This window comes from Cupressus sempervirens, chromosome 6, assembly GCF_028749045.1.
Source record: "Cupressus sempervirens isolate cs-2001-9-10 chromosome 6, ASM2874904v1, whole genome shotgun sequence".
In the NCBI taxonomy this organism is placed as follows: Eukaryota; Viridiplantae; Streptophyta; class Pinopsida; order Cupressales; family Cupressaceae; genus Cupressus; species Cupressus sempervirens.
In genome coordinates, this window is record NC_143123.1 from 252323215 (window position 1) to 252349462 (window position 26248).

The following is a 26248-nucleotide window of genomic DNA, read 5'->3' on the forward strand; positions in this document are numbered from 1 at the left end:
GGGTTGAAATTAAGCAAGGACATGGAAGGTGAAGATGTTGATCCAACCTTATATAGGCAATTGGTTGGTAGTCTTGTATATTTAACACACACTAGTCCTGATATTTCTTTTGCAGTTAGTGTGGTTTCCAGATTTTTGAGCTCACCTAAAGTCCCACATTGGATAGTTGCTAAAAGAATACTAAGATATGTGAAAGGGACTTTAACGATGGGCATCTATTACTCATTTCATGGAGATATTTCCCTTATTGGCTATTCAGATTCTGATTGGGCAGGATGCATGGATGATCGTAAGTCCACTACATGTTATGTTGTCTATCTTGGTGCAGGTCCTGTTTCTTGGTGCAGTAAAAAGCAGTCTACCATAGCTCTATCCACTACAGAAGCTGAATATACTGCAGCAAACGAAGCAGCAAAAGACATCACTTGGCTACGAGCTATCTTATCAGTCCTTAGGCAACATCATGTAGGGCCTTCTCTACTTCATTGTGACAATCAAAGTGCCATATCATTGTCTAAGAATCCAGTGTTCCATGCTCGCACCAAACATATTGAAGTTTATCATCATTATATCAGGCATCTCCTCCAAAAACAGGTGTTTCATCTTCAATATTGCAAGACAGAGGACCAGATTGCTGATTTATTCACCAAAGCTTTAAGTGAAGCCAAGTTTGTATCTCTTCGACATCTTTTGGGCTTAAGAGCAGTGACATAATTGTCTCATGGTTGTCATTCAGGGGGGATTCTTATGAATTCCAACCATTGTATTTAGGAAATAACAGATTGTAAATGGGTACCTAACAAGGCTTTAGGCCGGGACCCATCATATGTAGATTATGGGGAGATATTTAGATAGTAAATACTTAGTATTGCTATTGTAATTAATTTAGGGGGGATGTCAACATAAATTAATTACAACAACCAAACAATATGGTCGGCACAAACCAGTGAAATCTCTAGAAACACATGGAAAAAATGTGCAGCCGTTTTTCTCAACTACCACCATTAAATACACAACCAAATCTATCTCTAGAATGCTCTGTAAATTTATTACTCATTCAACTATAAATAGAATGGTTGAGGCTGAGATATCAGCGCTCATTTCCTGAGTCTTTTGCTGTGTTAAATTCTCTCTGTTTTTGTTCAGGACCCTATGGATGCATGCATCTAGTTTGACTTGTAGTGTCTTATGATACAAGAATATGGATATGTATGTACATATACACATCTATCATAAGCTAATCAAAGAGCATCACAGGTAAGAGAGAAATACGTAAAATCTTTTCTGAATGTCAAACGCACAAACAAACAAATTAGAAAATGTGAAGGGGGTCTTATGAAAGACACACATCTAGTTTACAGATTGTTTTCAGTAATATGAGACTACCATATACTACCATATACTCTGTGCAGAGGGCACTTAACTTCGCTACAAACAGAGGGAGGTACAAGAGGGAGCTATACCAGGGGACCTTTATGAAAGGTACATATCTTGTTGAGAGAGAGGTGGGATTTGTTAAGGGGTGCCTTATGAAAGACATATTTTTTAGTTTGACTTGTGTTCTATCTATACTTTATAAAACCTGTAAGAGGGAGAAGTGGAAATGGAACTGGGATCTTTTTAAAGTCTATGATATAAAGTGATTTGTGTTTTGGATTTACAAATGGCTTATAGTAATATAAGACTACCTTGTACTCTGTACAGAAGGCACCTTACTGTACTACAAACAAGATATACGTACCCTACACCTTGCAGGGTTTAAACTTGTGACCTTTTTTCATGAGTAGATGGAAATGCAAAAAGGTTGGACCTATGATGTTCTTCGCCTTAACAACATATAAATGAAATTTATGCCAAGGAGATCTTTATGAAAGCTATGTATCTATTTTGACCAGTAATGCTCTTTGGTAAGTTTATGATACCCACATTTGGATATGTATGCATATATGCGTAAATATACTCAGCGAAGAGTATCGCATAGAGAAAATACTCTCTTTCATAAAGGTAGACTATAGATGGAAGAATGTCAATGCAAAAACAAACAAATCAGGCTACAGATACCATTCTCCAAAGATAAACAAAGAATTCACCAGAAAAGCAGTTAAGTGATTGTGTTGACTAGTATTCTCTTTAAAGATAATGGTTCCCAACAGGGTCCAAAGTAAAGAGCTGGATATTGTTCAGAATGTAAATGCAGTTGCACAGAATAAGACTATTCAGAATCATTCTCAGACCTTATATGATTGTGTTTTTGACATAGTGTTTTGATTCTTTATTTAATTGGGACACAAGCAAGCATCATCCACCAAATGGGTGCATGAGCATATCACTGTTTTAAGATGCTTGAGTTCAACCACTAGTAACTACACAGGCTGGCTACCAACTACCTTGTAAAGAATCAGTAGACCTAAAAGTTTGTTTGTTTTTGGCACCTGGATACTTTTCCACCGTTGTGTCAGCAACTTTTTTTTTTTTTTAGTTTTTCATGTGCCTTTTATGCTATTCGAATGCTTCTTCGTAATTTTATCTGACTTATAGTTCCCTCTAGAATAGTTGTCAATGGCAATCTTATTAAGTAAAATCAAATATGCATTCATCTGTTATTTAGAAGCTTGATCAACACAATTAAATAAAGGAAATCATTTTTCATAGATAATAGCGGACAGAAACGGAGCTGTAAGCTGGAACAGCTAGAAAGAATGATAAGTGCTATCAATCCATGTTGGCAGCGCCTACGGAGAAGAAAGAAATGAGTAGAGCCATATTGATGACAGAATCAACATAAAAAATGTATATGTTTCATAGCCTAGATATTGATTGCTCTCAAACATCATTCTGCGAAATTTACTTAGTTCAAGGTCCAACAATTACCAAAATAGATCATCAGACTCATAAGTAGAGCCATTGTTGTGATGTAGAAGGTAGTATCTAAAGCTCTAAACTGGATATAACAAGAAAGTAGCTCATTGTTCCTGAGAATTTCAAGCGCACATCATAATAGCCATTCCTATGACACCCAACAAGTCTACTATATCCCATAAATTATCTTCAATGATGATACAGAGTTGCCTGAGATTGATAGTTGGTAGCTCCTCACATTGACCACTGAAGTTTGGTAAAAAAATTATATTGCAGCATTAACAAAACGAGTTCTAATATGAGATTGTTACAAGTTAGGGTTGATCTTGCATCAAAAGATCAATCTGTCAATGCCGAATACAATCACTACATTTATAAGAATACAGTAAGCCGTTAAACCATATCGCTAATCTTGAAGGGGAAGGTTGGCAGTCAGTCCAACAATCCCTCCTCAGCATTACCTAAGGAGATTCGAATGTTTGACTAAGCCCTGATACCACTTGTTACAAGCCAGCATTGCTGTTGCACCAAAGAATCGACTGGTCAATGCCCAATTCAACCATTAGACTTATAGAACACAGGAAGCAGTTAAGCCATGTCACATATCTCGAAAGGGAACGTTGACGGTTAATCCAACAGAAATCCATAAAAGCAACAGGCTCATTATCAAAAAAGTTTGTCAACTCAACATATTCATCATCAATAATTGAGAGAGCTGTCAGCCACTAAATAGTGTTTGGAATAGACTCAGAAACAGTCTGGATTGTGGCTAGGACTACTGCTATGGAACTGTGGAGCTATTTTGAAAGATAGCACATTGCTCTCCATTCCCCTAACATTCTAACATTGAAAAGCTTCAGAACTTAAATCATTATGGGCTGTGGTTCCTCCAGGCTGCCCTGTCTCTTCTCTACAGACAGCCCCAGCTGCTTACTAACCACACACCCTTATACATTCGCAAATTTGGTATAAGCAAGCGCTTCCATATCTTTAGTACATAACCCATCCAAACTTTGAACTGCATTGAGGCAACATGTATCCCAAACTTATAAACCATAAGAAATTCACATCCACATTCATATCTTAGAACGAAGCTTCTCTACAAGAGACTAGGGTGGATGGCTTAAACATAACACCGCTAAGATTTGATTTCTAAATTAAAAGTATTAAATAGTCAAAGTTGACTTACCTTTTCCAAATTTAATTTTTTACTTAATGTGTGATGTTTAAAAGTGGTAGAAATTAAGACCACATAAACACTTAGTAAAATACCCTAGCTCCAACTGGAAACAGATTGTCTCTGTATCATTGGTGTAAAATATTTTATCCCAACAAAATTCTAGATCTGTTCTAAGCAATATCATCAGACCTCTTTGAGGGGTGTAGATCCCCACAAGCCAACAACCAAACTTGCTTTATAGTCCTTACTTCAGTTTAATCATTCATAGATTGTTTTATTTTAGTAAAACAGTCAAGATAAATTATTTTCTGGCATACACCTGTAGAGGGTAAAAACTGCTGCAGTGGGAATAAAGCAAATGATGAGTCCTTACAAGGAGAGTTACCCACTGGACTGCACCACTAGAGACTATTAGATATGGTGTCTGATCATAGGGTGCCAAATTTTGGTCATTGGGTGTCCAATGAAAAGCATGGGTCTGCAATATAACTCAAGTTATTTTGAGATTTTGGAAATCTCTGTATATAGATTGTTTAAATAATGCATAAGATTTCTTAGTTTAATTGTTATTATTTCTAGATTTGATTGTGTAATTTTTTTGCATCAACATTTCGGTTCACATTCTGTTGATCACCCTTACGCTCTCTTTTATTTATCCTAAAGATGAATCATAGCAAAAAAAAGTTGCACAATTGAATCTAAAAATAATAACAATTAATTTGATGAATTGCAAAAATCTACTTACTCTTTTTTCGTAGTTTATCAAAAAGTTCTATCTGATATTCCAGGATTGTTGTACACTCCTCAACAAATGACTGTTAATCCTTGTCATTACCAATTTTTTACACTGTTTCGGTCATTTGGGACGATAGTATCTAGGGGAAACACCACAAAATTTGAGCTAGGTTTCAGCGGTTGTAGTATCGGAGTGTTAAACGTGAATTTAAGGTTGTCATTGATAGCTGTTAATTGTAAATAATTAAACAAAACGTGTTCTAAAAAAATAATAAATCACATGATATGAAAATTATATGTACATTAACATTAAAACTAGCTTATATATAGTTTTATATATAGTTATCTATTTTAATTTAAATCTTATAGTTTTTTTTTAGGTTAGGATTAAAATAAAATAAGTGCCTAGAAAGATGACTCTTGGCATATTATATATATAAAACTATATATAGAAGACATTTTTTAAGAAATCTGGATGGTTATGGTTAGGAGCAAGCAATATAATGTTTTAATTTTAAATTATTTTCACTTTGAAGAAATTTGGATGATACTATTTTTATTTAAAATATATATTTATATAAGTATTTTTCTAGTTTTTCATAAAGTTAGTATCGAATTGTTATTTTATTTTTAAATATAGTTATATAAAGTTACTATAAAATTATTCTTCAACATTTTATATTTTAATTCTATATATGGTATTTTATTTGCATAACTTTAATTTTTTTTAAAGGATATTGTTACATAAAATGTTATAGTCATGAGTTTATGGTTAGGGTTAGGATTAGAATTAGGGTTAGCATTACGATTAAAATTAGGGTTAGGATTAGGGTTAGGGTTAGCGTTAACATTAGAGTTAGGGTTAGGGTTAGGGTTAGAGTTAGAGATAGAGTCAGAGTTAGGGTTAGGGTTAGAATTAGAGATAGAGATAGAATAAGGGTTAAGGTTAGAATTAGGGTTAGAGTTAGGGATATAATTAGGGTTATGGCTAGAATTAGGGTTAGGGTTAGAGTTAGAGTTAGAAATAGGGTTAGAGTTAGAATTAGAATTAGAGTTAGGGTTAGGGTTAGAATCAGAGTTAGGGTTAGGGTTAGAATTAGAGCTAGGATTAAAGTTCGATTAAGAGTTAGAGTTAGGGTGAGAATTAATGTTAGAATTAGGGTTAGGGTTAGAGCTAGGGTTAGAATAAGGGTTAGGGCTAGAATTAGATTTAGATATAGAGTTAGTTAGAGTTAGGGTTAGACTTAGAGTCAAGGTCGAGATAAGGGCCAGGGTTAGGGTTGTACACTTGATTTGTGTCACTCTCTAAACCCTTCTATCCAAATGATTCCATGAGTTTGGAATGTTCGAATGCCGGCTTAGAGCTCCCTATCCATGGAGTGCAAGAGAGTATATTTCAAAAATAAGAAAGCTCTCAGATGAGCCTTAGAGATACTCTTCTTGCTAGTAAACCATGCAATGGGAGGTTCCAAAGACAAGATGCAAGAATGCAAATGTCTCAAGGAGTTCCTCAAGAATGCAATGCAACTAAAGATTAAATTAGAATGAATATGAAAAGTGCAGCTATTCTAAGCATGGATGAGAGTGTTACAATCCAAATATTAAGCTATGTGAGATAAATTATTGCAAAATAGAAACTAAACTAACATGCAACATGAATCTAAGCTAAAATGCTATGGTATGAGAGAATGTAGACAAGAAATAGAAGTTCTCCGCAAAGCTCCAAAGAAACCTGTTAGAAAACCTGCAGCATAACAATGTTCAAAAGATGAGGATTCTTTGAGGGGGAAAGCTCTCTCCCTTTTAAAGATGTACGGATGGTGGAGATCAAGATGAAGATGGTGGATGATCAACGGTTGAATTTGAAAATAGGAGTGATCCATGTGCACACACAAGTCAACCAATAGAATATAAGTTGACTTGTCACATAAGACAAAAAGTCTCACAAGCCTTTTCTTTTAATTGTAAAATAGAAAAAGGACTTTATGTGTGCACTTGAAGTGGGTTAGAAGAATGGGGTCTTTTATTTAATTAAAAGGGGACATGTTCTTTTAATCAAATAATAAACTTAGGATAGCATAGTCAAACTATAGGTTATAATCAAATAAATTGGTTATTAGCAATTTGGTCTAGATAAATGATTAAATTAATTTAGCCAAAATGCTGAGAAGGGGGCTAATAGTCTAGATGGACATTTTTAGGTGATTACATTTGCCCCTCTTTGACTAATGTGTGATCGATCTGGGAACACATTATGTCAAAGAAAATAGAAAGCCAAGTAGGCGGTGATAGATATAGATATTTGATTTCAAAGAATGAAATGCAGAAATAGATGGCAAGTCCTGAATGCACAGCCTAATAGCAGTAGTACTGAACACTAGGAAGATGATGTTCGGATCCGAAAAGAATTCTAACACCTAGTAAAGCAAATAGATCGAGAGCAAGTGATAAGGTCAAACAAATGCTCCTAAGAAATAGATAGTTGTAGCAATTAGCAATAGAGTGTTTCTGGCCCCTCGGGATCGGAATTGAAATGAGGTAAGAGGAAGCAGAAACTAGCTAGACATGAGAAAATTGAGATATAGCAATGTCCAAGATGATAGATAGATGATTAGAACCCAATAATGACTATAACAAATTGATAAAATGCCCCAGTTTGACTAGAGTTGACCTTGAAGGATATAGCATAAAAATTAGGTCAAAATGAGTAGAAAGGTGATTTTAGACATGAAATAGTGAATTTAAGTAGATATGAAGTATGGAAATGATGAAGACATGAAGAAATGAAGATGCTCCAGTGATGATTTAGAGATTAGACCTCAAAAGGTCAGCTAACTGCTTAGAAGAAAGTAGAATTTTAAAAGACAATTTTGACCATCAAGATGAACTCAAATTTGGATTTCGATCCCGAAAATGAATCTAGTACGTTGAATTATTTAAGAGGTCAAAACTTTATATAATGTGATGACAAGATAGAAAAGAGATGAAGCGAAAGATTAAGAAGGTGAAAAGACATTAACAAGAAGAAAGTAAAGAAATATATGAAAAGAGTTAGCTGATATGTCTGTGAAAAGATGAAGAGAGAGCTCTCCCCATATGCAAGAATGCAAAACTAAGCTAGAAAATGAACCTAAAATGCAAGCTAATATGAAAAGTGGTTTACCAGCAAGAAGTGCATAACATGTAGACTCTTAATTTCATCATTGAGCATTTATTAGGGACATCGTGAGATCATACAACCATCACTAGTATAACTATGAGGATATGAATATGATCGATATCAGATAGGTATGTGGAAATCCAATCTAAGCATCAGAGACATGTAAGTCAAGATAACTACGCGATTAGATTCCCTATGTTTAATTTAGCACGATTACACCTGTATCAAGGCATAAGCGTCAGGATAAACCCTGAGTGCGGTCTTGCAAAACAGTCGAGGATGATACATTTGTAAGTCAATGTGTTGAATAGGACAAGCATGAATGCTTACAACACTATAGACAAAAAAAGTATACCCACAAGCAAAAATCAATAAGACATGCCCCATGCCCCCAGTCTTCTAGTCAATGACATCCTTGAAAGACTATTAGGGAGGGAACACATGGCAAAGAAATCATCATAGACAGCACACAAAGTAGATAAATGTCAGCATAGCTCAGTCGTTTAAGTGTTAAAGTGCGTGTGTGTAAGTCACTTGGCCATTTCTTCCAGACTTGATTCTGATAGTGAGAAATATCGTGACATCGAAGACCGTAGGTAAACTATCTGTAAAGTGTTGAAAAACACTTGATGTCAAGGGTGGGGAAGTGTTGAGAAACACTATGTTGTGAGTTGTCAAAGAAACCCTAATGCACAAGAATACCTCAATAGGCTAAGTAGCTATGCCCCCAAGATGAGGACAAGAAACAATTCCAAGCTAGGAAATGTGTAGCGAAGTGGATGATTGAGATTGATAGACATAGGTGCAAGGGTTTCAAGTAGCGCCTGTTTCCAGGTTTTCACCACTTTGACAGATTTTTTTTTTTTTTTTTTAAATTTTTTTTTGGTGATACATCAAAGTGAGGTTTTCACTAAGATGATCATTTTTTCAGGACATTTTTTGATTTTTAGGATTTTTTCAGCATCATATATGATTTTTTGGATTTTTTAGAAGGTTTTAGAGATTATTAGTTCTCAAGCAAGATCGCATCATTTTCTTCCAATGTCTAGCAAGGTATAGGACACGATGGAGAAACAAGCCAGTGGATAAGCAAAGATGGATAAGAAAAAAGTATGAAGCAAGTAAAAGTGATCCTCAAGGACTGACTCCTCAAGAGTACCCAAGCTAGGGAAAGAGGTGAAATAGTCATATGAAGCATGTTTTGGATAAGCAATAGAAGTAATAAAAAAGATAGCACATAGGATAAGCAATGAAGCCAACAAGTGAGATAGCATGAAGTGTGTAGTCCAAAAGAGTAGCCATGTCAAGAGACCTATGAGAACCATGTTTCATTTATTATGATCAAGACCAAGGGGTCGACTAGATAGGATAGCGATGGGATAGAGCAATAAAAATAAAGCTCAAGATGGAGGCTATGAGGGAATGAGAAATCACTAATAGAGAATCTCATGGATAAGATAGCCAATATGCAAAGATAGCTCAACATTGTCAAGATCAAAGAGAGAAGAGGGGATAGATGGATGATGGAAGAATTACACATGATGCCTGTTTGCCAGGTTTTCATCATGGTACTTATCCAAGGTGCCACAAGAAGTAGTTTTCACCAAGGCACATTTTTTTTAAATTTTTTTTTTTTTTTTTGAGTTTTTAGAAAGAGCTCAAGCTTTTTGAATTTAGATAGTGCTCCTATAGGAAAGATAAGCCATGATAAGCCAAGACCATAGACAAGTATGCTCAAAGATGTTGATAGGGTGATGAAAGGGAAATGGTAGTAGGAAGAATATATGGAGGATAATAGTTCATGTATAGAAAGTTAGTGTAAGCTTTAGAGGATTTCATGAGGGTAGCTGAAATATTGGAGAAGATCAAACATTGACACACACCTTGAAGGGTATTGGAACAATGGAAGAATCATGGATGAAATAGCTTGAGATTTCGATGTATGAGGTGGTAGAAGAGATTTGGAAAAAAGTGGAGTGGAAGGCTTTGGAATATTTTTAGAAATATTTTTGGAAGAAGATGGAATGGAAGCCTTTGGAAGCTTGAATGTCAACTTTGAAGTATTTTCAATATTCAAGCCTTTTAAAAGAGACTTGGGAATCCATATAGCTTTAGATTTTCCTTTGGATACTTTAAAACACATTTCTTCAATAATGGGTTTAGGAACCCATATTTTCTTTGATTTAGCTTTTTTAATACTGGACCTTTGCAGTCTCTTTTGTTCTTTCTCCTTCTTAGCATTCACATGTCGATTAGATGGGACATAGTGATCTTTATTTTTTAATGGATTCTTATGTTTATTCTCACTTCCAAAGGACTTGGGATTTGTGGATGAATAAGGATGATATGACTGGTTTAGATGGATAGATGGGTGAAAAGTCATCAAGGATGAGTGTCTTTGTTGATCTTGAGGTATGATGGGAGAGCTAGGAGTGGAAAGTGTAGGAGATGAAGGAACATAAGGTCCCAATATAGATGGAAGGTTTGAAGGCTTTAGCTTTGATGGATAAGGACCAAGGATAGACTTAGGAGATGCAAATGGATAGTGAACAGGGATATCAATGTCTTTAGAGTGAGCAACGTGGTCAAAGCCATCAATAGACTCATGAGTACCTTTGATAGGAACACCATTTTTAATAGGAGCACTTGAAGCTTGAGCACAATTTTTAAGTGAATATGGAGAAGTAGAACATGAGGGGACACTTTGATCTTGACAAGTAGCTTTGGATAGCATATGAAGAGAACTTTTCTCATAATTTTCAGTAAGCTCAAGGGAGATAATTGAAGTGGTATCTTCATCATACTTGGGGGGTGGACAAGATATAGGATATGGAGGGGAAAAATCTTGAAAGAGATGAAAGGGTGCTTGATCTTGATCTTTCTTGACGTTTATAGCTTTTTCATTTTGAGAGTTCTCTTTACATGGAGCCACTTCTAAGGACAAGGGAGAATGAAGAATGAATGGAGTAGTGCTTGGATTAGGCATAGTAGTGCAAAAAGGTTGAGGATGTTTAGGATTAGTAGCATGGAAAAAGTTTGCAGCCAAGTGAAGGTTAGCATGAGTTTCTTTTAGAGATAGCCCTTGAGGATACACGTAGTCTATGTGGAAAGCATTAGGTTCTTTATTTGATGGAGGCATGTTTGAAAGATTTGAAGTGTTGGGAGATGCGTGAGTGTTGGAAGAAGTGGAAGATGTAATGGAGCCACTACTAGACATAGGTTCATTAATGTAATCTTGCTCAAGAGAAGTATCCTCAACACATGAATCACTAGAGGTTCCAATAATTCCATTATCAATAAGATCTTGGATTTTATGTTTTAGCTCAATGCAATCTGAAGTACTATGCTCATTATGTTTATGATAAGCACAATAGATATCCAAGAATGGGTTTCCATATGAGCTAGACTTAGGTAACATGATGATCTTATTGCCAAGAAGTTTTTGCAAAGTGTCATCATAAGAATCTTCCAAGGGAGCAAAAGTCCTCTCAAAAATATTTCTAGGATCTTGTTGTTTCTCAAGTGAATGGTATACATCCATGTCTTCATCATTATCTTGGTCAAAGATAGGTCCATCATGAAATTTTAGCATAGGCTCAAAGGAGGTATCACTTGCTTGTTCTCTAAAGAGGTCTTTAGGTCTAGAAGATGAAGACATTTGATGTCTTGAAGTAGAGCATGTAGACCTAGAAGAAGAGGATGACCTCAAAGAAGGTGACTCACATGCATGTAAAGACCTTAAGTAAGATTCATGTAATGATGCAATCTTTTCCTCTAACCTTTTCTCAAGTTTAGACTTCATTTTTGTCATGCGCTTAGAGAAATGAAGGTAAGAAAGATCATTTGTCTCTTCTAGTTCTTTGTATTGCACATATAGATCTTGAAACTCTTTAGTGACATGGAGGATATCATGATCATCTAGATTTGGTTGAGGTTTGGTAGTAGAAGCTTTGAATTCCATAGTTTTAGATGCAAAGCCAAGCATAAAATAGTCTAGAAAATAACTTGATGTTGAAACTATAGGAGGTAGAGTGTTCACTTGCCAAGATAGTAGAGAGAGATTAAAGCGACTTGTCAAACAATATGTCCAAGAAACTTATGACATGAATGACTCAAGTCAATAGCTAGGCAAGATGCCCAAATAGCCAAATAAATAGAGCAAGCAAGGTGACAAGTGAACAACTCTCCTACCCAAGCGTGTAGTCAAGAAATCAAGGCAACCATTTTAGCAAAAAGATAACTAGCAAGTGGACATAGACCATGAAGATAGAAAGACCAAGAGCACCAAGACCAAAGAGCCACTTTAAGCATGTTCAAGCACTAGAGAGACATATAAAAGAAAATTCAAATGATGAGACTCCTCTTAGCAAGCAACACAAGAAAATGTTTGCACTTGATCTTTTGACTTGGTTGACAAAGTTTGACAATAGTTGATAGCATAGCAAGTTTGATGTTCAAAAGCAATTTCTTTCCAAGCAAGATAGTGACACATGGAGTAGTCTTCAAACAATCAAGCAAGGGACAAAGCAACCTTGCATGATACAAGCATATGTGAGGTCTTAAAAGAAATCCGTAGAATTATCGTCATGTGTATGTTCAAAAGATTTTTACAAGTATACCACATTCGAGAACACATCAAGCAATATCTACCTAGAACTCATGGTTCATTACTCAACAACTTGGCCCACACTTGATGCTCCTTTGCCTCACACCAAGTGGTTTCTCACAAGAGATATTGGCTTTGTCATGAAAATGCCATAAGCATAACCAAGGGAACACAGATGGTGAGTGTAAAATCTCTGGGTGATCTGGGTAGTCCACTAGGATCGATCCTTGCACCAAGAAGTTGAGCGGCTAAAAAAGGTAGTTACTAACTTAGGGTGTTTAGATAGGGCTTCCGTTCATAGTGTTCCTCTTGCTCCCAATTACGGGACACCTCACTTTGTGATGAGTAACTGATCTCGCGATCACAAGAGTACCTTAAGCATTCTTGCCTAGTGATCTCCCTATGGTTGAAATCCCATAAGCAATCACACTAGGCGAAGATAAACACTACTTCTACCAAAGTTTTGTGTCCTTGGTAGCCTTGAGTTTATAGTGGGTTGGAAGAGCCGGGTAATCTGCTTGTCCCCACTTGGGTCGTTCCTCTCAGGTTGTCCGAGAGCAGGCCCTCTAAAGGATTCTAAACTACACAAAGAGTGGATCAACTTTTGGAAGTCAAGATTTCTAATTCACCACAAGGGTGAAGAGCATACTCTCCTATTCCAATCATTTTCTCCCAAACACACCAGGAAGATTCAGTTACCCCTTGCTTTTGAAACCAAATGGCAAGTCAAGATTTCTGATTCACCACAAGGGTGAAGAGCATACTCTCCTATTACCAAAAGACTCCAATCAAAAGTTTTACGTGCCTATAAAAAATGAACAATTATTTAATGCCACACATGGAAACAAAAATCAAGCAAGTTTTGGGTTTTTATGCTTTGGGCAGCCCTGCAAACAATCGTTAGTAGCCCTTGTGCATTTGAAGCTTTGACATGCGTTATTTTTATGCAATGTTTCAATTTTTTTCACAAGGATGGCAACCTGCAATCACAACTTGTTAGCACCAAAATTTAGTGTGAAATAACATAAAAATCTGCAATAAAAAGTGGTTAGTTGCCTCAAAAATCCAATTTATCTTCCAACCAAGTGCATGCAAAGAAAGTGCAAGTTAATCGCAAATGCTCTCATTTTTACTCTTTGATTTTGACCTAGTCAACAAGATTGGACTTGTTTGCTATGATTTCATATCCAAAAATAAAAATGAAAAGAAGAAACCCCTATTAAAAATCAGAGCGCTTTCCAAAAATGCAAGAAATTTTAAAAAATCTCTTCATTTGCGCTCTAGAGATGTATTTTGTCAAAATAGGCCAAATTTATTAAATCGAGTTTTTGATCCTTAATACGACTTCAAAATTCAAAACACAAAGAAAGAACCCCCATTAGAATTGAAAACTCTTTTTGGAAATGTAAGTTTTTCCAAAAAATGCGCTTATTTGCGATCAGAAACGACTTTTTATGAAAAAAAAAGAAAAACTCATAACTCTCGAAAGTCACGTCAAAATGCTTTGAAAATCGGACTGAGACATTTTGAGCACATACTAAACTTGCAAAAAAAATTTCAGAACCAAACTCCAAGCGGTTTAAAAGATATGATCAAATCTTTAAACCAACTAAGTTTTTGGCCTTCAAACCAATCTACTTATGGTTTGGCCTTAAAACCAAAGTGATAATTCTATAAAAGCATTTGATTAGATCCAATATGCTGCTGTAAAAAATCAGAGATGAAAAATAAAAGAAAATGGAGCTAAAAACTTGATTCAAGCCCCACGGTGGGCGCAAAAAATGTACACTCGAAAGTGTCCCACTCTAAACCCTTCTATCCAAATGATTCTATAAGTTTGGAATGTTCGAATGTCGGCTTAGAGCTCCCTATCCATGGAGTGCAAGACAGTATATTTCAAGAATAAGAAAGCTCTCAGATGAGCTTTAGAGATACTCTTCTTGCTAGTAAACCATGCAATGGGAGGTTCCAAAGACAAGATGCAAGAATGCAAATGTCTCAAGGAGTTCCTCAAGAATGCAATGCAACTAAAGATTAAATTAGAATAAATATGAAAAGTGTAGCTATTCTAAGCATGGATGAGAGTGTTACAATCCAAATATTAAGCTATGTGAGATAGATTATTGCAAAATAGAAACTAAACTAACATGCAACATGAATCTAAGCTAAAATGCTATGGTATAAGAGAATGTAGACAAGAAATAGAAGTTCTCCACAAAGCTCCAAAGAACCCTGTTAGAAAACCTGCAGCATAACAATGTTCAAAAGATGAGGATTCTTTGAGGGGGAAAGCTCTCTCCTTTTTAAAGATGTACGAACGGTGGAGATCAAGATGAAGATGGTGGATGATCAACGGTTGAATTTGAAAATAGGAGTGATCCATGTGCACACACAAGTCAACCAATAGAATATAAGTTGACTTGTCACATAAGACAAAAAGTCTCACAAGCTTTTCTTTTAATTGTAAAATAGAAAAAGGACTTTATGTGTGCACTTGAAGTGGGTTAGAAGAATGGGGTCTTTTATTTAATTAAAAGGGGACATGTTCTTTTAATCAAATAATAAACTTAGGATAGCATAGTCAAACTATAGGTAATAATCAAATAAATTGATTATTAGCAATTTGGTCTAGATAAATGATTAAATTAATTTAGCCAAAATGCTGAGAAGGGGGCTAATAGTCTAGATGGACATTTTTAGGTGATTACAAGGGTAAGGGTTAAGGTTAGACTTAGAGTCAAGGTCAAGGTTAGGGCCAGGGTTAGGGTTAGGGTTAGGGATAGGGTTATAATTAGAGATAGAGTTGGGATTAGAGTTAGGTAGGATAAGAGTTAGAGTGAGTTAGGGTTAGAATTTGGGTTCGAGTTAGGATTTGAGATAGAATTAGAGCTAGAGTTAGGGTTAAAATTAGAGTTAGGCCAAGAGTTGGAATTAGAGTCAAGGTTAAAGTTAGGGTTAGAATAAGGGTTAGGGTTAGAGCTAGGGCTATAGATAAATTTTGGGTTAGCATTAGGGTTAGGGTTATAAGTAGATTTAGAGTTAGGGTTCAAGTTAGAGTTAGAGCTAGTGTTGAGTTAGAGTTACACTTAGAGTTAGAGTTAGAGTTAGAGTTAGGGTTATATATAAGGTTAGGGTTAGGGTTACAATTAGAGTTAGAGTTAGAGTTAGGTTCAATGTTATATTTAGGGTTAGCGTTAGTGTTAGAGTTAGAGTTAGAGATAGAGATAGAGTTAGGGTGAGAATTATGGTTAGGGTTAAAGTTTTAAGGTTAGAGTTAGAATTAGGGTTAGAGTAAGGGTTAGAATTAGTGTTAGGGTTAGGGTTAGAATTTGAGTTACAGTTAGAGCTAAGGTTCGAGTTCAAGTTAGAGTTAGAGTTAGGATTAGGGTTAGAGTTATAGTTAGGGTTAGTCTTAGAATCAAGGTTAGCATTAGAATTAGGACTAGAGTTAGGGTTATATATAGGGTTAGGGGTAGAATTAGAGTTAGAGTTAGGGGTATAGTTAGAGTTAGAGTTAGAGTTAGGGTTAGGGTTGGGGTTAGGGTTAGGGTTAGCATTAGGCTTAGGGTTACAATTAGAGTTAGAGTTAGAGTTAGGATTAGAGTTAGAGTTAGGGTTTCTATTATTATTGTGGTTAAGGTTGTTTTTGGGTTTACTACTCTATCTATCACAATTGACATTAGTGTTATTATTACACTTTAAGTTAGTGTTATGGTAACTATTAGGTTAATTTTTTATGTGGGATAGTCCTATTTAAATGCTCATGATTAGTGCTAATATGACACATATTAGTATATTTTAAAAAAAAATTCTCACTCCTCCCATCCCTTCCCACTCTTTCTAGAGATTTTCTATAATCACTACTCTCTCTCCATCTCTTATCTCTAGATACCCCCCGCCCTCTCTCTCGCTATATGGGTAAGTGCACCAAGTTGTGGTGCCAAAAGGGGGGTATAAGTGGACACCTTTTTTTTGAAATCAACAATTTCTGAACTTCAACAAAAATTTGAAGATAGTTATGCTCAAAATTTTAAGATATGACAAAAACAAAACTAGTAGTTCTTTGAATCTAGTTTCTAAACTACTATTTTTTTTTCAAAATGGTTTAGTTTTAGGTCCTCAAAAAAGGGGACCACAGAAAGTGGTACTGTTTATTCCAAAAAAACATGACACAGTACAAAGTGTGGCCCCCCTAAAATTTTAACTTTTTTTTTGAAATTCTTTAATCGCTCCGGTCAAAAGTTACTTAACACTATGTAGTTTATCTCAGATTTTTTAGGTAATTTTATAATGTGTATTTTTATTTTTTAATGAATTTTTTAACTAGACACATCCCAAAAACGTGAAATATCTGTGTGCTCCCCCTAGAAATGATTGAAAACTAATCTAAAATCAAAACTTCTTTTTTTCAAAGTGTGTAGAATGGAGTCTAGTTTCTAAAAAACTAAGTTGTTGCAAAATTTGATGAACAAGCTAAAATCTACAACTCAATTAGTACATGTTGGTTTTTGACAAAAAATGGACATACATTCAAAAGAAATTATAGATGAAAGGCTTGAAATAGTTCAAATAAAAAATAAATTATATGGTTATATAGCTAACACAGAGACCTACAATGTCATGTAACCTGATCTTATTGATGCTCAACCACGAGGAATCTTGAAGGAGAGCACACAAGAAAAATCAATCATTTTTTGTATGTTTGCAGCAAAACATGTCTCAGACTAGTTTACAGACTACAAACCTTTGGGTTGGATCCTCAAGGAAAAACTAAGCCTTAGGCTTGGTAGAATGCAAAGGTTTGAATAGTGCACGCGTGCTATTTAGAGCTTTTTAAATTTGAGTCTCAATAGCATGTGTGCGCTTTAGTGCACACACACTATTGAGACCTAAATCGTGCATAAAGAGGGAAGAAGATAGGCAGAGCGAGAGAGCAAGAGAGACAGAGAGAGAGTAGGGGATGGGAGAGAGAGGAAGTGAGAGAGAGTAGGGGTGGTAGAGAGAGTAGAGGTGGCAGAGAGAGAGAGAGAGAGAGAGAGAGAGAGAGAGAGAGAGAGAGAGTAGGGGATGGCAGAGAGACAGAGAGTAGGTAGTGGGAGAGGGAGCGAGAGAGAGAGAGAGAGAGAGAGAGAGAGAGAGAGAGAGAGAGAGAGGAGGAGGATGGGAGTGTGTGTGTGAGAGAGTAGGGCATGGGAGAGAGTGTGAGAGTGTGAGAGAGAGTAGGGGTGGCAGAGAGAGAAAGTAGGGGATGGGAGAGGGGAGAGAGAGTAGGGGATGGGAGAGAGTAGGGGTGGTAGAGAGAGAGTACGAGATGGGAGAGAGAGATTGAGAGTATAGGATGGGGGAGAGAGAGAGAGAGAGAGAGAGAGAGAGAGAGAGAGAGAGAGAGAGAGAGAGAGAGTAGGCAATGAGAGAGAGAGAGAGAGAGAGAGAGAGAGAGAGAGAGAGTAGGCAATGGGAGAGTAAGAGAGAGAGGAGGATGAGAGTGCGTGTGTGTGAGAGAGAAAGTAGGGTATGGGAGAGGGGGGAGAGAGGGGGGGATGGGAGTGTGTGTGAAAGAGAGAGAGAGTAGGGGATGGGAGAGGAGAGAGAGTAGGGGGTGGGAGAGGGGGAGAGAGGGGGGATGGGAGTGTGTAAGAGAGAGAGAGTAGGGCATGAGAGAGAGTGAGAGAGAATAGGGGTGGCACAGAGAGAGAGAGTAGGGGATAGGAGAGAGAGAGAGTAGAGAGAGAGAGTAGAGAGGGAGAGAGAGTCAGAGAGAGAGTAGGTGGTGGGAGAGGGAGTGGGAGAGGGAGAGAGAGAGGGCAATGGGAGGGTGTGTGAGAGATCTAGAGAGAGAGGGGGGATGGGAGTGTGTGTCTGTGAAAGAGAGGGAGTGGAGGATGAGAGAGAGAGAGAGAGAGAGAGAGAGAGAGAGAGTAGGGGATGGGAGAGGAGAGAGAGAGTAGGGGATGAGAGAGGAGAGAGAGAGAGACAGAGTAGGGGATGCAAGAGAGAGAGTAGGTAGTGGGAGAGGGAGAGCGATAGAGAGTAGGGGATGGGAGAGAGAGTAGGCAGTGGGAGAGGGGGAGAGAGAGAGGAGGGGGATGAGAGTGAGAGAGAGAGAGTAGGGGATGGGAGAGGAGAGAAGGTGAGAGAGAGTAGGGGATGGGAGAGAGAGAGTAGGTAGTGGGAGAGGGAGAGTGAGAGAGAGAGAGTAGGGGATGGGAGAGGGGAGAGAGAGAGGGGGGGGGGGATGGGAGTGTGTGAGATAAAGAGAGTAGGGGATGGGAGAGGAGAGAGGGTGAGAGAGAGTAAGTAGTGGGAGAGGGAGAGCAAGAGAGAGTAGGGGATGGGAGAGGAGAGAGCGAGAGAGAGAGGGAGTAGAGGATGGGAGAGGGGAGAGAGAGAGAGAGTAGGGGATAGGAGAGGATAGAGAGTGAGAGAGTAGGGGATGGGAGAGAGTGAGTGAGAGAGAGTAGGTGATGGGAGAGGGAGTAGGAGAGGGAGAGTGAGAGAGAGGGTAGGGGATGGGAGAGTAGAGAGAGAGTGAGAGAGAGTAGGGGATGGGAGAGGAGAGAGAAAGTAGGGAGAGAGAGAGAGAGAGAGAGAGAGTAGGGGATGGGGGATGGTGGGATAGGGAGATATTTATTTTCACATAGTGCATATGCACTATAGTGCATACACGTTTTATAGTGTGTACGCACTATGTGAAATCAACAAAAAATGGTCATAAAGCAAGTTTGGGTCCCTTTTGATCCATATTCTGCTTTTTGTCTGTTGTGCATTCTGTTGCTTCAATAGAAAACATGAGTTTTAAGCTGTTGGAAGTTAGCAAACATTATTTGAAGACTTTTTGAAGCTAGCAAACACCAAATTCAATCACTAGATACGCTATTTGAAGGCTTTTTGAATATTCTTTCTATAGAAAAGGTTAGTGCAGTCCTTTTTAAATATTGTTTGTTGATATACAGAGACAAATTTGATTATAATTTAACATGTTGTTTAATATATAATGAATTCATTGAAATTTGTATGTTTGAATGAATTGTTATTTGGAAATGGTTAGAAATTTGGCAAGTTGTGTGATATATTGTGTATTTATTGAAATAATTGTAATTTTTATATGTATTTGAATGATTTGCAATTTACAAATTGTAAGTAATTTAGATGTTTGGATAATTTGACATATAGAAATCATCATCATGCCAAGGAAGAAACCAAAAACTCAAACAAAAGAAGAGAGGGAGGCAAATTTGGCAATTAAAAGAGATAAAATGAAACTACTATGTGAACAAAGAAAATTGCAAAGCAATAATGAAGAATTGACTTTCAAAGAGGATCAAGAACCATCGATACAAAAAAACAAAGAGGAAGAATTGGAAAGACAAAAGAATGAATGAGATTATTATGCTCAAGAAGACAATTGAATTTTGAAGCTACACTATCTTCCAATGTTGAAGTCATATCATCCTCTCATGTTGAAAAGATGCTAATTTGTAGATCCGATGATGTACATACTCCATCATGTCATGTTGAAGGCACAACATCAACATATCAAGTAGGTGATATTCCATCTTATGCATCTTATTGCCAAGGCACATCATCTTTAGTTCAAGGTACGCAAAACACTCAACCTTATGTTGATGTACAAAATGTTGAGGGAATGGAAGAGATTATAACACCTAGAATTCATTTTAGAAGACCAAAATATTTGATTGATATTGATACTAATATTTTGAAATCAATGCCTAACAAGATTAGCAAGTGTACGCACATTCATTCTATCTCCGGAACTAAACTATAGTAACTAGAAACCTCAACTAACCTAATCTACAATTTCAATTTCAATTTCTATATAGGGGGAGGGGGAGGGGGAGGGGGTAGATTCATTAAGGGTGGGGGGTTATATTGCCTCGGAACAGAAGATCCGGGGCATCTAATCTACAGCAGTGAATATCGATGGCGTTTATTGAACATAGAGCAAACGGACGGCAAGTTATGACAGATTCCACTCGGGTCGGGCACGCCTATAGTTTTTTCCCAACTCATCGGCTGGCCCCAAACAGATTATTGATAAGGACTGAGGCTTCCCTACCCCTACTATTTATAAGGGATAAGGGCCCATGCCTACTATTGAAAGGGTCTTTGCTCGAAGTTCCCATAGAATAGTAGGAGTTGAATAATAGCCATAGTGAGCGGATTTGCTAGTGGCGTAAGTAGAGGAGGCATGCATCTACAGTTGGAACCTCACAGAATAGGATCCAATCCCAGTTTAACCTGCAACAAAGCCAAATAAAGTTTTACTTGCCAAAGAAAAGTTAATCATATGTGGAGATTATTCTTTGAAGAATTACATATTATAGGTCAATGCCAATTATTTGTTGAAATGATGAGGAATTTGGAAATTTAGGCCTATTATGAAGGTTCTTGCGCTAAGAACGATAGACAATTCAAATGAAAAAAATATTATAAAGAATTTAATGAGTTCTTATGAAAAAGTGGGTTCTAAATCACACACCAAAGATAATAATATCACAAGACAAGTACTTACATCGACAATAGTAAGTACCCAAATGAAGAAAGCTTGATTCATGAGAAAGACATGCAAAACATTGAAAATTGGTAGAAGTACTCTAAGGAGAGCCATGTTAAGGCATGAGAGATTGGAATATCCAACAAAAAATGAGTTATGGACATTTAGCGGTAGACTACCATGAAAGAATAAAGAAATTAGTGAAGCTTTGAAATCATTGATTGAAGATTTTTTGAAAAATAATACACATGTTTCCCCTAATCAAAGATATGTTGTAAGAAGGAGGATTGGTAGCCAAAATCATGACTCACATGCGAAACATTTTTTGGACTCAACTCAAACACAATTTTTTGCAAAATTTATTGGTATATATCCTCAAATTTGAGTAAGTCAGATTTTTTGAGATGGGTAAACCTTTTTATGTGAAGGTAAATCACACACACACAACTTCTTGTTGTAGGATACATATCGAATTTTCTAACCATTTTGATAATTTTAGGCATATATGTGTGTTTTTGCATTCTAAGTTTCATTTTGTGAGATTGTGAAATGAATGAGCCACCAAAATCTTCAAGGGAATTCATATCCAACATTTTGTGTGAAATAGGGGATGACCAACAATTTTATAAGACATTATGCTTTTATGGTACATGCTTATTTTTTGATTATTTGCTACTTCTATCAACTTGTGAACATATGGATAGTACATATGCAATTGGAAACGAAATAGTAGATTACAAAAAATTTAAGACAGTGACATGCTCTAAAAGATGAGAAACAGGGTAAAAGATGTGATTTAGTCATTGAAAAGATTCCAGTGTATGAATTCATGAAAAGATTATTTACAAGTATGCAAGGCATATACATAGAGCTCAATGGCTGGATTTGCAATTCAAGTTGTGCAAGGATACATTTTTACTAGATACCATTGTTTCGGTTGTAGACTTTGCAGAGAACTACACACTACAACCACAAAATAAGGTGCAAGCAAAGTATTATACTTCTCAACAGGTTTTCATATTTGTTCACATAACATTCATGCATTCACCTACAAGTACAGAAGATGACAGGAAGATTTTGAGGGAGTACCATTTTTACATTAGAGATGATTGATCACATTCTACAGAGTTTGTACATAGTTGTTTTAAACTATTTTATGGAGATTTGGCTAACAAGGACATAACATATCATCAGCACATCATTTGGTCAAACAAGTGCGCATCTCAATTCAAGAATGCATGAATGTTCTATTAGTTGAGTAAGATGGAAAGGTTGAGTAGAATTCAATATATGTGGAATCTTACAGAGGCTAGTCATGGAAAGGGAGAGCACGATAGTGCAAGTGCATGCATCAAAAGAGCCTTAGCTCGTGAAGAACTAAAGTGAGAAGATGCAACAATATTGATAGATGCAAAATCTATTGTCTAGTGGTGTAACACTACAATGCGTCTAGCTAAGGAAGGTGAGTCTACAGTTCGTAGATTTTTTTGGTTGATAGATAATACTAACATTGCACCATATGATGATTGTTGCACACTAACAAGATCAAGTGAGATGCACTTTTTTAGAAGCTTTGATGCAGGTTCATGGAGTATCCACACACGAAAAATGGCATGCTATTGTCCAACATGTACAAAGGAAAATTGGGATGACTGCGAGTCAACTGAATGGGTGGACAAATGGGATATACAAATTTTGGACCCAATTGACACCTATCATCCCCCATAAGCAATGGAAATGGTAGAGATGGATTCGTCTATTGACTTTGACCGCTTGTCTAATCAAGTGCAACCCGGTAATATATATATTTATATATCTTTGTAATTTCAGTATGTAACTTTATAACTTTTACCTAAGTATTTTCTGAATTAATGACCACATTTTGTACATTTGTCACTGCAAGCCATGTTTTTGTTGTTATTGCACCTGAAGACAATGAAGAAGGGACATATTATTATCTGCATCATTGTGTCCAAACCAAACAAAAATTGGATCACTCAGTTATAGATGGTGAAGGTTTAGAGTACCATATCAGTGTGGTGGTTGTAACTGGCACATGTCTTAGACGATATTCTATGAAGAACCCTAACTTGTGGTTATTCAAGGATTGGCAAATAGAGAGGAATATTATTCATTATTCGAACCTTGTTGTCACATCAAATGTAGACTTGATAAAATATGTTGGAAAACCACATAATAAGATTCTTTGAAAAGTTCATGAGTCTAATGAGGAGGCAATACTTGAGACATTAAAATATAGAGTAGATCCAGTTGGTTCATTAGATTGAATAGGGAGAGAGGGAGAGAGAGAAATAGTGATCAATTGGATCCAAATACAATGTTACCTCTCCCCCAAGACTGTCCATATGACAAGGTGGGTATTGTTATTATGTGTAAGTGATGAGATAAGTTTAAATCACATATTTTATGTTTTGATTTGTTCAGAATCTAAATACATTATTTGAATTTATATTAGATTCTTTAATAGGACCCATTTTTAGATTAGTCATTTGAATAAGTGAAAGTTTAAAATTTGTTATTTAGATCAAAATGTAGTGAAAGAACATGAAAATTGTTAGAATGTGAATGCTTTGTGATGTAAAGTCATGATTGTGTGCATGTAACCAGAAACTTGAAATTGGTGAAAGCAAGGATATAATGGGAGAAGTTTCCAAGACTCTTCAAGCCATTCAGTAAGCCGCTTGATTATTGCTAGAAGGTCAAACAAATAATTCTTTACATTTGGAACACTGTTACCAATAATGATATTATGACTAACATGCTTTTATCTTTTATTTGTTTTGTCATCTGTAATTATTTTAGATAAACTCCAAAACAAATTTATTTTCAAATTATAAACTTATAAAACCCATCTTATAATGCTAGATTGAATTTTGATGTGTTATCATCTAAGATATATATAAATGTATGAGAAGTTTAAATTAGTTGAATCTATTGGGATAAGTGGTATTGTAATGGATAGTTTTAAGATTCATTTGAAGAATATAAAGGGGCATGAGTGATGCAGGTCATTAGACAAAACAATGTATTCACTAGAAATGGAATTAGGAGCAGCAAGAGGTACGAGTGGAATGAAGATGAATGGAGTGGAGAAAGCAAATAAATCTTCCACCAAAAAAGCATTTGTTATGGTGGGAATCAACATTGCTTTTAGCAATAGAAAATGACGCGATTCTGTCTGACACACTTGGATGCCACAAGGTTAACAACTATACTCAATTAAAACACTTGTAACAATTGTAAGTTTTTAAATTTGAATATTACTATGTCTTGTTTGAAGCCTACAAATAAAATGGGAAATGGGAAATGAGAATGGCAGGGGAAAAGTTGAAGAAGTTGGAGGAGGAGAAGGGAATAGTGAAAAGGTTTGTGATTGGGCATAGTGCTACACCAAGTGACATTTTGGATCGTGCAATTGAAGAAGAACATGCAGAGCATAATGACTTCCTTAGACTTGAACATGTTGAAGGCTACCATCAACTCTCAACAAAGACCAAGATCTACTTCTCTACAACACTTGCTAAATGAGATGTTGATTTCTTTGTTAAAGTTGATGATGACGTGCATGCCAATCTAGGTACATTATCATCATTCATGGTTTCATCTAAATAGTATATTTTATGTTATAATTTGTTTAGATAGCTCATATATTTGTTTTTTGGGTAGAACTTATTTGTTGTTTTTATTTGAGATGGGTAATTCTACATAAAATGCTAGTGCCATTTTATATGTTCTTTAAAGTTGATATCTATCTTAAAAAGCTAACATTTTTTTAATTTGTGTAATATTTTAATCCAAAGATAATTGAGAATTCATTGAGTCTTCAAGAACTAGGTAAAAGGAATTTGAAAAGGTGATAAGTTGGACTTGTCCTTTGGAAAGTTTGGAAGTTTGCCAAGGAAAACTAAATTTTGACCTACTAGGATTTCTAGGCTTAAGTTAAGGATATTGATCCTTTGAAGGTGTTGGGGCCTTGAAAGTGCATGAATCCTAGTGGTTTAGTCCTAGAAATGCTGAATCAAGTCTAAGTTTGAAGTCTTGAAACCTTTTTACTTGTTTTTCCTTAATTGGCCTAGTTGAGGGCAAGTGTCCCTAAAGCCATATTTTGATCCAAGTTTTCCAAGAGCCCTAGGAAAAGGGAAGGACCTTTGGAGAGTGGAGTCCACTTGGATAAGTAAAGGTCATCATTTGGAAAAGACTGGTAACCAAGACATCATCCTGAAGTGGGTTTGGATACCCTTAGAGGTTTAAGAACCAAGTGGCAAAAGTAGGTTGTGTGCTCTACATCAATAAGGGTCATTAGACCTAGGTGTGATAGCTAGGGTGTAGGAAGTCACAATGTATTTGGAAGAGTCACTAATTGGCCTAAAAGTCAAGGCATACCTTACCATAGGGAAATGAGCAACTTAAGTGATAAGTCTCTAGCTTAGGGAAGGATCCCTAGCATGGAATTGCTAAGGGATAGCCAATTTAACAAGTTGGAAGTGTTAGAAAGTATTTTGCATGTAGTAGAAGTTTGAATTATATAGGCAGGGATAGAAAAGAGTAAAGAACATATGAAGCAAGTGAATTGAACAATGCACATATTGTTTCATCAATACAAAAACTTGTTGTCCCAGCATTTTAAGGCCTCAAAACTCCATATTGTGGTTTGTAGCTTGGTAATCAACATATTTGGATCATTCCTCAATATCTCCAATTGGTCTCATGTTTTTAGCACGTGTTTAAATGGTACCTCTTTTGTAAATGTGGCCTAATTAGCCCTTTTGTCTAAGTGTTGTCCCCACGGATTTTGACAATTTGTTTGCTAATGGGATCTCTCCACTTTGGGATCTGATAATACATCAGAAATAGGAAGTAATCTTTTTGTTAGTCTTTTCTTTTCATGCTAAGTGTACAAGCTGTAGACCTAAGTCTTAATTCCTTGGGCTACTAGGAATCCAAGAGGTTAATGAAGGAACTATGTCCTTTTCTTAGTTTGGGGTCTACAATTCCAGTTGATATGCCTATTCTAATGTAAGAACATCATTTCTTGAGTCTAAGTTCTTGGTTCCATGTCTAGTGTAGGTTTCTTATATTAAGCAATATTTGTTGTCAAGATGCAAGTGTGGGGTCTTGAGCCTTGTTTGGGCTATCAAACCTTGTTAAGTTGTTCTTATAGGTTGTACTCTC

At 36.3% G+C, this 26248-nt stretch overlaps 1 pseudogene; it reads left to right on the forward strand.

Moving 5' to 3' along the window:
* Window positions 1-207: 207 nt before the first annotated feature.
* Window positions 208-24688, forward strand: LOC149552197 (putative beta-1,3-galactosyltransferase 8; annotated as a pseudogene).
* Window positions 24689-26248: the final 1560 nt, after the last annotated feature.